Raw genomic sequence first — 11,278 nt, 5'->3', positions numbered from 1 at the left:
GCGGCTGCTCCATCCATCCGTGCGTGGGGCTGTGCCGGGCGGAGGGCAGGGGCTGCCTGGGGGTTAGGGGCTGCCTGGGGGGGTTAGGGGCTGCCTGGGGGTTAGGGGCTGCCTGGGGGGTTAGGGGCTGCCTGGGGGTTAGGGGCTGCCTGGAGGGGTTAGGGGCTGCCTGCCCCCGCCGTGCGCTGCCTCCTCGTTCCCCGTCCCCGGTGCAGCGGGCGCGGCGAGGCCGCCAGGGGGCGGCAAAGGGCGCAGCGGCGGCAAAGGGGCGGCAGCGAGTGGGGCCGCTCGCCGCGGGCAGCGCGCTGGGGCCGGGGCCGGGGCCGGGGCCGGGGCCGGGGCCGGGTGTCGCGGAGCGGCTCCCCATGGCCGCGCGCCGCCGGGACCCGGCGAGGCGGGGACGCGGCGGAGGGGTGAGTGCGCGCCCGGGGTGGGGGCGGCGGAGGGGGGTCGGCCCGGAGCCGGGGGGAGCGGGGCCCAGCGGGGCTCAGCGGGGGGAGCCCCCCGGCAGCGCCCGCAGCCGCCCCCTTGCCTCGCCCCCAGGTGCCCCGCGGACCCCGGGGCTGGCGCGGCCGCCCACGGGAGGCCACCGTGCCTGGGGGTGGCGCGGGGTGAAGTGGCCCGTGGTGAGCTCCCCCTGGCCTGGAGAGCCGCCCAGGAACGAGCACCGGGGGGGGGATTAAGCCTGTGCTCAATCGCTGCGTTGCTATCTCAGAGGGCTGCAGGGCTGTTCAGGAAGGACTTGGTGTACTGGTTTTGGAGGGTTTGAGGCTTGGCAGAGGGCTTTTCCGAAAGGCTTTTTCTGCACTCGGTTTCCCAGCCAGCTGCTTCCTTGTGCAGTGCCTCTCCAACTTTGTTCTGCGTAGCAGAGGAGGCTCAACAGAAACATCTTTTCAACTACAATCCAGTGATGTGTAACGCATGACCCGAAGAAGCCAGGTTTCCTATACTTTAGCCAAGCCCACCTTTCTATAAAAGTGGCACGGACATCCTGGTGATGTCGGGACAGTGCCCCAGCTCAGGTCTTTGGTGTGGCCCTGTCAGTTTCTCCATCCCTGAATAAGACAAGAGAAGCAGGCTTATCCTGCCTTCAGTACTTTCCCACAGAGCAGTGCCCTGCAAGTCAGCTCTGAACAGGACGCAGTCTGGCTAATAAGCACGAGACATGATTGTGAGGGAGCTTGCACTAGGGCTGTACTGCTGCTGCCCTGCTGCGCATGCAGCCGTGAGAGCCAGAGCTCAGTTGTGCCTCCCTGCAGGGCTCTAAGCAGGATTCCTTTGCTTGGAAATGGGTGAGAGACATTGAGCTTGCTTTAATACCCCAATGTTAATGGAAGGCTGAGAAGCAGAATTAGAAGGGTGTGAGCTGGATGACCCTATTCAAACTAATTTGCAGGTCACCTTGTTTCGAGTTCACTCTGTGAAGGTTTTGGGCCTTACCAGGTACCTTTGCGTACAAAGTTGGCAAAGTTGCTAGCATGGGATGTTGTCCCACTGGGACTAGAAGCTCTTGGTTTAAGGAGCTGTCTTCTCATGTTCTTAAATATCTTCAGCCTCCAGTTTGTTGTCAGTCCCTTCGTGTGGTGCCCATAGGAGGAAAGCAGACCTTGCCTCAGGATTAGGCACTATTTGTTGGTTAGAATTTAGCGCGTCTCCTTTTACCTTTTTGTTGACATACAGTGGAAGGGATGGAGGGCAGGTTCAATGAGATCAGAATATCCTATAAGTTAGTTTGCGTTTCCAAAATATCTTTCTTATTAAAATGAAGTAAAATGTTTTGACATTGTAGAACAAAGTTCTTTCTTGTGGATTTCAGATGATTCTTAGCTAGAAATGCCTTTGCATGGGATGAAAAATGTTATGGAACAAGTAAAATAATGCCTCGAAGTGAGTACTTTTGGTTCTCACTGCCTGGCAAATATTGGCATTGATATGGCAGGAGAAGGGGAGAAATAGTTTCTGAGTCAAGCTTGAGGGAGGAGGCTGTTCTTTGGGGTGGCAGAAGTGATGCGGAGGGGGTGACTTTCAGCAGCCTGCTTGTGTCCATCTGTGGTAATCTTCTGCATCACTGGGCCATTGCCTTAGCTTAGCTCGGAGCCAGCTGTAGACTACAGCCTGGTGTTGGCAAACTACCTTTCAATGGCTTGAGGTGAAAGGTGCCTTCCTGTCACCATTGGCCCCTTGACTAGGGCTCAGGCAGCCCTGGGCTGGAGATGGTGGTCTCTTCTGCCCCAGTGCTTCCTGTCATCCTTGGACTTTCACCACCCATCCCCAAAGCAGTATCCTCTTGGGCTGCTGGGAAGAGCATGGCCTGTCCCTGGGGAGGGGAAGTGAGGATGCTCATGAAACAGTCTCCATGGCTCAAGATGGACTCAGCCGTCAGGTTAGGCCAGAAACACTCAGTTCGGAGTCTGCCGAGGGAAGAAGTCACCCCAGTGTAGGCCGCAGAGATGAGACTGGTGAGGGTCTCTGTGGATGTGGACTGCTCAGCAAACAGTGCCAACTGCTGCATTTGTTCTTGTTCTTGTGGGTCTTGGACTGAATTTTGAATAGCCCGGGGCGCTGTCTGGGTACTGCTGTGTTGTAACACAAGGTCCCACAGGGCCCAGCTGGTCATGCATCCCTGGCTGGACTGCAGGGGAGACTGCTGTGGCCCACCCCTGGACGGCTGCCCCAGGCTGCTCTCTGAGGGCCTGAGCTTAACAAAACAAACCGCACCTGGCAGCGAGAGCCCATCCTGAAGGGGCTCAAAGCTTTCTGTAAAGGAAAGTCCCCCACAGACCTAGGACCTAGATGGTTTCCTGCTGTGTCCTTTGAGAGCAGCAACGAACAGAGAGCAGGATTTTGAACTCCGTCCTGAGACCTGGTGCTCTGGGTTTCCGTTCCAGCGCAGGGTCCTAAGCCAAGAAAACTGCCTGTCCTGCCAAGGCCTAATACAAAGCCCAGCCCTGGAGCAGTCAGTCAGCAGTGTGGCATTAACTCCTCTTTGCAAACAGTAGTAACGCCCCTTTGGTGAGCATGCTATCTCTGTTGTTTACTTTCTTGTTTCTTCTTTAAAGAACCATCACACCTGACGTAGCTGCAGCCTTCTGGCTGGCTGTTGGGTTGCAGAGCTCTTGAAGATGCTAACTGAAGCTCAGTGATGATCCTTAATCACTTCTTTACCATGTCCTCTCCGAGCAGTGCCCTGCTAGTGGGCTGAAAACCTGGCTGGGGGAAGGGCACTGAGATGCGTGGAGTCGAGCAGAGGTAGGTGGGCTTGAGCCAGTGGAGAGAACAGCCTCTTAGCAAAGAGTCTCAAAGAATTAAGCCTGGTCTAGCACTTCAGCTGTCAGACACATCGGGAATCTCCTTATGTTTTCTCTCTGGAAATGATGTGGGGATCAAGGAAGAAATTTGTGCAAAACCCTGGCTTGAGCAGATCAGGTAGAAGGGATCAGCTGCCACCACGTGCCAGGGACACCGTAACTGTTTGGAGGAAGTCCCAGACCTGAGGGGCAGCAGGTCAGGGTGGCTTCAGGTAATGTCTTGTTTAACAGGCTGGTCTTTGTGATGGAGTCTTCCTCATGGCTTTTGTGTCTGACCTGGCACCAAAGCTGGCAACCAGGGGCAAAAGTCTCCGCTTCAGACTTCAGTACTTTTCTTTCAGGAAGCAAGATGCCTTTGTGGGAAGATGTGCAAAGGAGGCTGTTACGTTTAGGTGTGTGTATCCCACAAGGTCTTGTGGGCAGGATGCTGCGTCTGGTATGCAGGTGGACTGACCGTCAGCAGCAAGCATGACGGTTATCCCATAGAGAGGGAGAGCTGATCTGCTTTGGTTGGGGGCTGCTCATCCCAGCTGCATCCCTGAACATACTACATGTCTACTCTTTAGCTGTCTCCTGCCTGGTTATATGTATGTGTGGACAAGCTGTCTCCTCTTCATTTGCTTCTCTTGCTGTGGTGACCAGATGTCCTACTCTTTAGTGGTGTTGTCCTACTTTCAAGTAGGTTAATCTATTTTTGCCTAGCCCAGAGTGTTGGGCTGTCCTTTGTTGTGACTTTACTTTTCCATGCGTCCTGTGCCTGGCTTAGGTAGAAGATCTGCAGGTCACAGTCCCAAACAGTGCATGTGGTTTTCCTTTGGTCCGTGTCCTGGGGGAAGCACCTGTGACCTTGTGCAGCAATCAGCCTTGTTTGCTACTGTGGGAGGTGCCAGCACCGTGGGTGCAGGCTTGGGGCTGGTGCCAGGTTTCAAGCCTGCCTTCTGAAATACGGCTCACCTTCTGAGGGCCTGGGTGTCCTGGCACTGGCTAGCAGTCGTGTGGCGCTGGTTTTTCTTGTTTGCATGTCTTATCTTCAAGTGCCTGCGCTCCCAGGGTCTGGAAGAGCCATCAGAGCAGAGAAGGATAGGAGGACCGGTATGGCCATGGGTGATCTGGGGACACAGCTGGAGCTTTGTCCTGTACCTGAAAACTAAAGGCAGGCTAAAGCCTAGACACTGCAGAGAATGAACTTTCAGCTCACAAGCCTTCTTCTGAAAGTATTTTGTCCTTGGCTTGCCAGCCCCTAGTGTTACTGATCTCACTGTTACTGTCTGGCTCTTCCTAAGTACTTGTTTCTTTACCCTTTGACTTGAGCTTAAAACCAGTAGCTTCTTGTTCGAGCTAGCAATGACACAATGAGATACGCATGCCTGAAGGGGCTCTGAGCTACCCAAGGAGGACTTCACCGTCCTGGCATGGCTGAAAGGCTGCAGTCATGGAAAAAGGCAAGGGAGCTGGGTTCCCCAGCAAGGCGGTTGTACCATAGCAGGGCTGGGAGGGCGAGGTGAGTATTTAGTGTGGAAGCTGAAGGCTGACGAGCTTTGGGTCAGGGATGCAGTTTATTTATGGCCTGCCAAGCAATCTCAGGCAGTCAGTGAGGGTTAAGGCATCTCCTGTCCTGGACTGACAGTAGAGATCCAATTAGCCATGAAAGCCTCTAATTATTTGTCCTGAATTGCTCCGGTGGTAACCAAGGCTCTGCTATCTCCTCTTTTTGTCTGTGTCCCAGCTGGAAATGCCCCAGTGTCCCCGCATCTAGAGCAGCAAGTGTGATGTTTGAGCAGAGTCAGCACAACCGAATCAGAGCAGACAGGCCCCGTGCATTAATGAGGGGATGGGCCTGCTTGGTTAACTCTGGGGTTTAACTTCAGTTCTCTAAGTCCTGTCCTGACAGACAAAGGATTGAGGTTATGTGTGGTGCAGATAAGACCCATGTGAGGAATTGCTGTAGTGGGAGAGCTGGGTAGAAGGGCTGCAGACCACGAGGCAGGAAGGGGATGAAAGGATATGAAAGCAGCATCTGTGCAAGGCAGGCATGTTCCTCACTGAGTGCAATGTCTGTGCCCAGACCAGGTCAATTGTTTCCATGTTTCCTTTCTCCTTTTGAGACTACTGCCAAGGAGGAGCCTCAAGGTTTGAAGGTAACAAACGCTCCCCTCACTCTCCTGTTCTCTGCTATCCTTTCTTCTGCTGATTCTCCAGAAATTGACCTTATCAGTGTGAACAGCAAGATCTTCTCAAACTGCAGTGCTTCAGCCCCCTAATCCTTCTTGCTGCTTGTCTTTGCCCTGTTCATCAGTGTTCTAGCACAGGGCGAGCAGTTGGCTCTGCTGCTTAGACTGCAGCGTATCAAGCCAGCTGAGATGACTGTCTCAGAGAAGTGACCCCAGCTATCTGGAAGAGAAGCTGGCTCTCTAGAGCATTGTTTCAGGTTGGCAGCTGAAAGAGAAGTCCTGGGCACTGTGTGAGGTTACAGCTTAGATAAGCACGATACCAGCAAGGCCTGAGGACCTCTGGTTTTCCAGAGGCACTGTATTCATAGATATATGTATATATCAGTATTCCCAGATATGCATGTTAAGTTACAGCTGTGGATTCTCAACTGCAAAACTATTTTAAGGTGAAAATAGCTTTGCAGGGCAGTTATCACATCCTCCTGCTCATTCTGGGGGCTCACTGTGCAAAACAGGAGTCTCAGTTGGCTGCAAGATAAAAATGTGTCATTTGTGCTTTTAGTAACCTTAACTCTGACCTAAAATGACAGCAAATATCTCTCAAACGATGCAGGGGGTCTAGCCTTGGTTTTGAAGCAAAATTTTATACAAATAATATTCAGCTCCTGTATGAGAAGTCAGATGAGTTCTTCTGCTGTTTTTTCCAGGTCACAGGGTCCCACAAAATGGGTTTTACGTTGTTGTCTTGGAATACTGCCTGAAGGCACGCTGCACCTTTTCTCACACTGTTTTCTGCGTGTAGGGTTCCTCTTTGTGTAGGTGTATGAGGCTGTGTATGAGGCTGTGCGCTTCTCACATCCAGTCCTGCAGCCAGACCCATAAGGCTAGGCTGTGCCCTGAGAGGGCAGGACACAGGAACAATCGGCAAGGGTGCCCACCTTGGGGAGAGCTGGAAGCTGTCTGAAGGCACCCCTGGTGGCCAGGCTGATGAAATGCTGTGACCTGAGGCTAATTCTTATCTCTGACCTCCAACCAAGGGATGTTCAAACAGAGCCTGTCTCTGTCAGGGAAAGTGGCAGTCCAGCAAGGCTGGGAAGCAGCTGACACATCTTTCAAACCTCTTGGTGTCCTTCCACTGTGGGCCAGAATTGTGTGTGCCAAGACCAGAGAGCTTCCTCCATGCAAATGGGGACAAAAGGGGTGGGCTGTTATGTACAAAAACTGTTTCTTTTCTGCCCACTTAGAAAGTGGAGCTATTGAATTTTAAACAGCAAAAACAAAACTCTGCTGAAGAAGCCTCTTCTGTGCTTGCTTGCTGAAATCACTGATCACAGTAGTGGTGGGTTCCAGTAAGATGCCAGAGTTAGCCTTATTAATGACTCTGTTGTTGTTCTGCTCTAGTTTGTTGGTCTTCACTCTGGGAGACTGTTTGTCAAAGTGGCAACTATTTTCCCCAGAGAAGCTTCCCTGCGAGCTCTCCCCATGATCAGCCTGTTCCTTGCTGCACGGCTGGAGTTCATAAAGGTAGCTCTTGTTCCAGCCTTAGAGCAGTGCTGGCCTAATGGACTGACCCAAAGTGCTTTGGGGACTGCCTCTGTGGCCACAAAAGCCTGAACTTGCAGGGTGGAGGGGGCACAGGCAGGAGGAGACAGAGGCTCTTTGTTTCACTGGAAGCCTGTCCTTTTTGGCTTTTAAGGGTGCCCAGCCTAGCAGCTTGATCCCCATAGAGGGTCACCCACATCTCCCTTCACACCAGTTCCATCAAGGTCTCTGCTCTCTCCAGCAGGTCTGGTTTGGCTGGGCTGGGAACGCAGCAGCAGCCTGGCTCACGTTTTCTGCCCAGTACCTTGAGCATCCAGCAAAACAGCTCTGCGGTTGCTTTTGCCTGCATAACTCCTGTTTCTCTTCACAAGCTCAGAGCATCAGGCCCTCTTGCCTGCATTTGTTCTCCTTGAACCACTTAGATTTAAAATAGAGCAATTATCTCCCTTCAGAAAGGAGCTTATTCTTTCCAATCTAGGGCAGTTTGACAGCACAGCAATCTGTGCAGCTCTCTTTGGGAGCACGATTGTGTTCCCAGCATGGTGTCTGCATGGCTGTGCTCATAGGGCAGGGGGGTCACATTTGTGGCTTAGGATGAGGCTTGGGTCAGGGGCTCAGAGTCTGAGAAAGAGCATTTCTTGGGCTAAGTGATGTGTCCAAGGCCAAGTCCTCTGTCCCAGTCTTTTCTTCATAACTGCACATATGCCGAGGGTACAGGCCACTCGTTGCCAGCAAAGCCAAGACACAGATGATCCCAAGGCTACGTTCTCCCAGTGCTTCACGGCCCTCCATGGCCCAGCCTAGCTCTGTGAGGGCTCTTTGCATGGGAAAGCTTAATTTGTGCCTAGACCTAAGTGATAAGAAAGACCTTCAGATTATACCTATGCATATATCAGCAAGTGATATATCTGCTGGGCTGGCAGGAGCTTTGAGAGGTTTCCACCCACGTGTCTGAAGTTGGGACCGGTTTGTGCATAGGTCACTGCTCACAAAGGCGTCTCCAACCTGCTCCTAAAATCCCTGCCCATGGTCCCTATCTCTTTCACAAGATTGGGAGTTCACTGTAATTTGGGGTATATAATATATCATGTATATATATATATAATCAGAGAATCACAGAATGGCTTGTGTTAGAAGAGACCTTAAAGATCATTTAATTCCAACTCCCCTGCCGTGGGCCACCCGCTAGACCAGTTGCCCATGGCCTCATCCAACCAGGTCTTGAACATCTCCAGGGATGGGACATCCACAACTTCTCTGGGCAACCTGTTCCAGTGCCTCACCACCCTCTGAGAAAAGAATTTATTCCTAACATCTAATCTAAATCTCTTCTCTTTTAGCTTAAAATAGTTCCCTCTTGTTCCATCCCTATCTGCCTGTGTAAAAAGTCTCTTTCTATGCTTTTTATAAGCCCCCTTCAAGCACTGAATGGTTGCAATAAGGTGTCCCCAGGGCCTTCTCTTCTCCAGGCTGAACATCCCCAGCTTTCTCAGCCTTTCTTCCTAGGAGAGGTGCTCCAGCCCTCTGATCAAATTCATGGCCCTCTGGACCCGCTCTGACAGCCCCACATCCTTCTTCTGCTGGGGGCTCCAGACCTGGACGCAGAACTCCAGGTGGGGCCTCACAAGGGCAGAGCAGAGGGGGACCATCATCTCCCTCCACCTGCTGGCCAGTCCTCTGTTGATGCAGCCCAGGGTGCAGTTGGCCTTCATGCAAGCGTGCTGCAAGCGTGCACTGCTGGCTTATCTCGAGCTTTTGATCCATCAGAACCCCCAGGTCCTTCTCTGCAAGGCTGCTCTCAGTGAGTTCTTCTCCCGGTCTGTCCTCATGTCTGGGATTGCCCCAGCCCAGGTGCAGCACCTTGCACTTGGACTTGTGGAACCTCATTATGTTCACATGGCTCCACTTCTTCAGCCTGTCCAGGTCCCTTTGGATGGCATCCCTTCCTTCTATCATATCAACTGCACCACTCGGCATGGTGTCATCTGCAAACTTGCTGAGGGTGCACTTGGTCCCACTGTCATTGATAAAGATATTTAAAAGCACCAGTCCCCAGATGGACCCCAGCAGGACATCACTTCTCACCAGCCTCCACCTGGACATAGACCCATTGACTACCACTCTCTGGGTGTGGCCTTCAAGCCAATTCCTTACCCAACGAACGGTCCACCCTTCAAGCCGTATCTCTCCAATTTAGAGGTATGGATGTTGTGTGGGACTGTGTCCAAGGTCTTACAGAATTTCACATAGATGACATTGGTCAGTCTTCCCTTGTCAGCTGATAGTCACTGATGCAGCTCATCACAGAAAGCCACCAGATCGGTCAGGCACAATTTACCCTTGGTGAAGCTGTGCTGGCTGTCTCAGATCACTTCCTTGTCCTGCATGTCCCTTGGCATTGCTTCCAGGAGGATCTGTTCCATGATCTTCCCAGGCACAGAGGTGAGGCTCACCAGTGTGTAGTTCCCTGGGTCTTCCTGGGGAATATAATTGCTTCTGGGATTAAATGCTCAATATCTATGGGACCCTTTGCAGAAACTTGTTGTAGTGACGAATTCAGTGATGGGGCAGATTCCACCAGCATCAACTGCCACACTGGCAGTGGTGGGAAAGGTTTACATCCTTACATTATGTATATCTCCTAGTGTCCTCTGTCTTGGGATCCTCCTGCTGTCTACATCCCAGTGTTGTTTAGTTAAAGAATAAACAGAAAGGAATTCACAAGGAAAATGAAGCTGTTTTATTCTTTATACGTCCTTGATGTTCTTCTGATGTCTTGTCTGAGGACAACACTTCTAAGCCTTGAATTTGAATTTGTGTTTTGTAAAGCCCATCATATTAACTGAGAACAAAGCCACAGAACAGTGAGTGTCCCAGGCAAGCAGACTGGCCATGATGTTAGAGAGGAGTGATGCATTTTTTCCCTTTTGCAATGCCCAGCAGTCTGTGATGTTCAGGTGTTGTGGCTGTAGTTCATGTTCAGCTTCATCTTTGGAGTGACTGCATACAATTTTGTGTACCTGTGCTAAGCCAGTCCATGGCAGTAACCATAGCCTGCGTTGTCCTTTGACACAGTCAGGATTATCAGGAGAACCAAAGAAAAACCTACATAATGCATCCAATGTCAGATGGAAAGGGAACATTAATGGTTATATCTAGTGTAGCAGAGAAGTTGAGGAAGAGCACGTTGACTAGAATCATAGAATCATTAAGGTTGGAAAAGACCTCTAAGATCATCCAGTCCAACCATCCCCCTACCACCAATGTCACCCACTAAACCATGTCCCTAAGCACCACGTCCAACCTTTCCTTGAACACCCCCAGGCACAGTGACTCCACCACCTCCCTGGGCAACCCATTCCAATGCCTGGCTACTCTTCCTGAGAAGAAATTTCTCCTAATTTCCAATCTAAACCTCCCCTGGTGCACCTCGAGGCCATTCTCTCTAGTCCTACCACTAGTTATCTGTGAAAAGAGGCTAACCCCCAGCTCTCCACAGCTTCCTTTTAGGTGGCTGCAGAGAGCAATAAGGTCTGCCCTGAGCCTCCTCTTCTCCAGGCTAAACAACCCCAGTGCCCTCAGACGCTCCTCAAAGGTTTTGTGTTCCAGGCCCTTCACCAGCTTCGTAGGACATGCCTTTATAACAGAGTATTTAACCAGACACAAGATGAGGTTACTTACCTTTCAGCGGAGCTTTTTGTTCTTTTAACGAAGCTGGAGCTACATCTTATATCATAGATGTTGGGGACCTACAGAAGAATCCCAATGAGCTCTGAGGTATCATAGAATACATCCATAAGGGTTTGACAAACCTTGAGATTGCAAAGCAATTAAAATCCTGGGGAGGAAATTGCAGGGGTCTCCATATTACTTGTGAATCACCAGAGCTTCTCCATCTAGTGGATTTGGATGAGGCATGGAAGAAAAAATAATTGAAGTGCAAATCGTCCGATGTAGGAGGTTTTGAACTCCTCGCTTAAAGCATTGTAAAGCACTGTGATCTTCAAGTCCAACACAACTGACTGTCTCAAGACAAGCTCTGGAGGTCTTCTGGGTCGGACAGAAGGCCCAAGCTTCCATGGATACCCTCGCAGTGGATCAGCTTGGGCAGGGTTTAAGGCACAGCCCAGCTGAGGAGGAATTGCAGGAGGCACGCAGACCTGGAGGATGGGCTTTGGTTGCTTTGGACTTCCACCACTAGGGTGGCCCGCTTTCCACCCCAGATCATAAGACCCTCATCTGCTTTCAGGGCTCAAC

At 51.5% G+C, this 11,278-nt stretch overlaps 1 protein-coding gene across 3 annotated transcripts in view; it reads left to right on the top strand.

The window, feature by feature from the left end:
• The first annotated feature begins 313 nt into the window (after positions 1–313).
• The window catches only part of PSD2 (pleckstrin and Sec7 domain containing 2), an 88,900-nt gene continuing 77,935 nt past the window's right edge, over positions 314–11,278 (top strand). For 2 of the 3 annotated variants that reach the window (XM_040573213.1, XM_040573210.1), the window contains exon 1: positions 314–413. The gene's annotated coding sequence lies outside the window, so the exon portion shown is untranslated. Of the gene's footprint in view, positions 414–3,071; positions 3,250–11,278 lie in introns of those variants that run through there. The other variant, XM_040573207.1, reaches the window with a different exon arrangement.

The sequence above is a fragment of the Cygnus olor genome, chromosome 14 (assembly GCF_009769625.2).
Source record: "Cygnus olor isolate bCygOlo1 chromosome 14, bCygOlo1.pri.v2, whole genome shotgun sequence".
Classification (NCBI taxonomy): domain Eukaryota; kingdom Metazoa; phylum Chordata; class Aves; order Anseriformes; family Anatidae; genus Cygnus; species Cygnus olor.
Note: the sequence above shows the minus strand (reverse complement) of the source record. Positions and strands in the feature narration are given on the sequence as shown.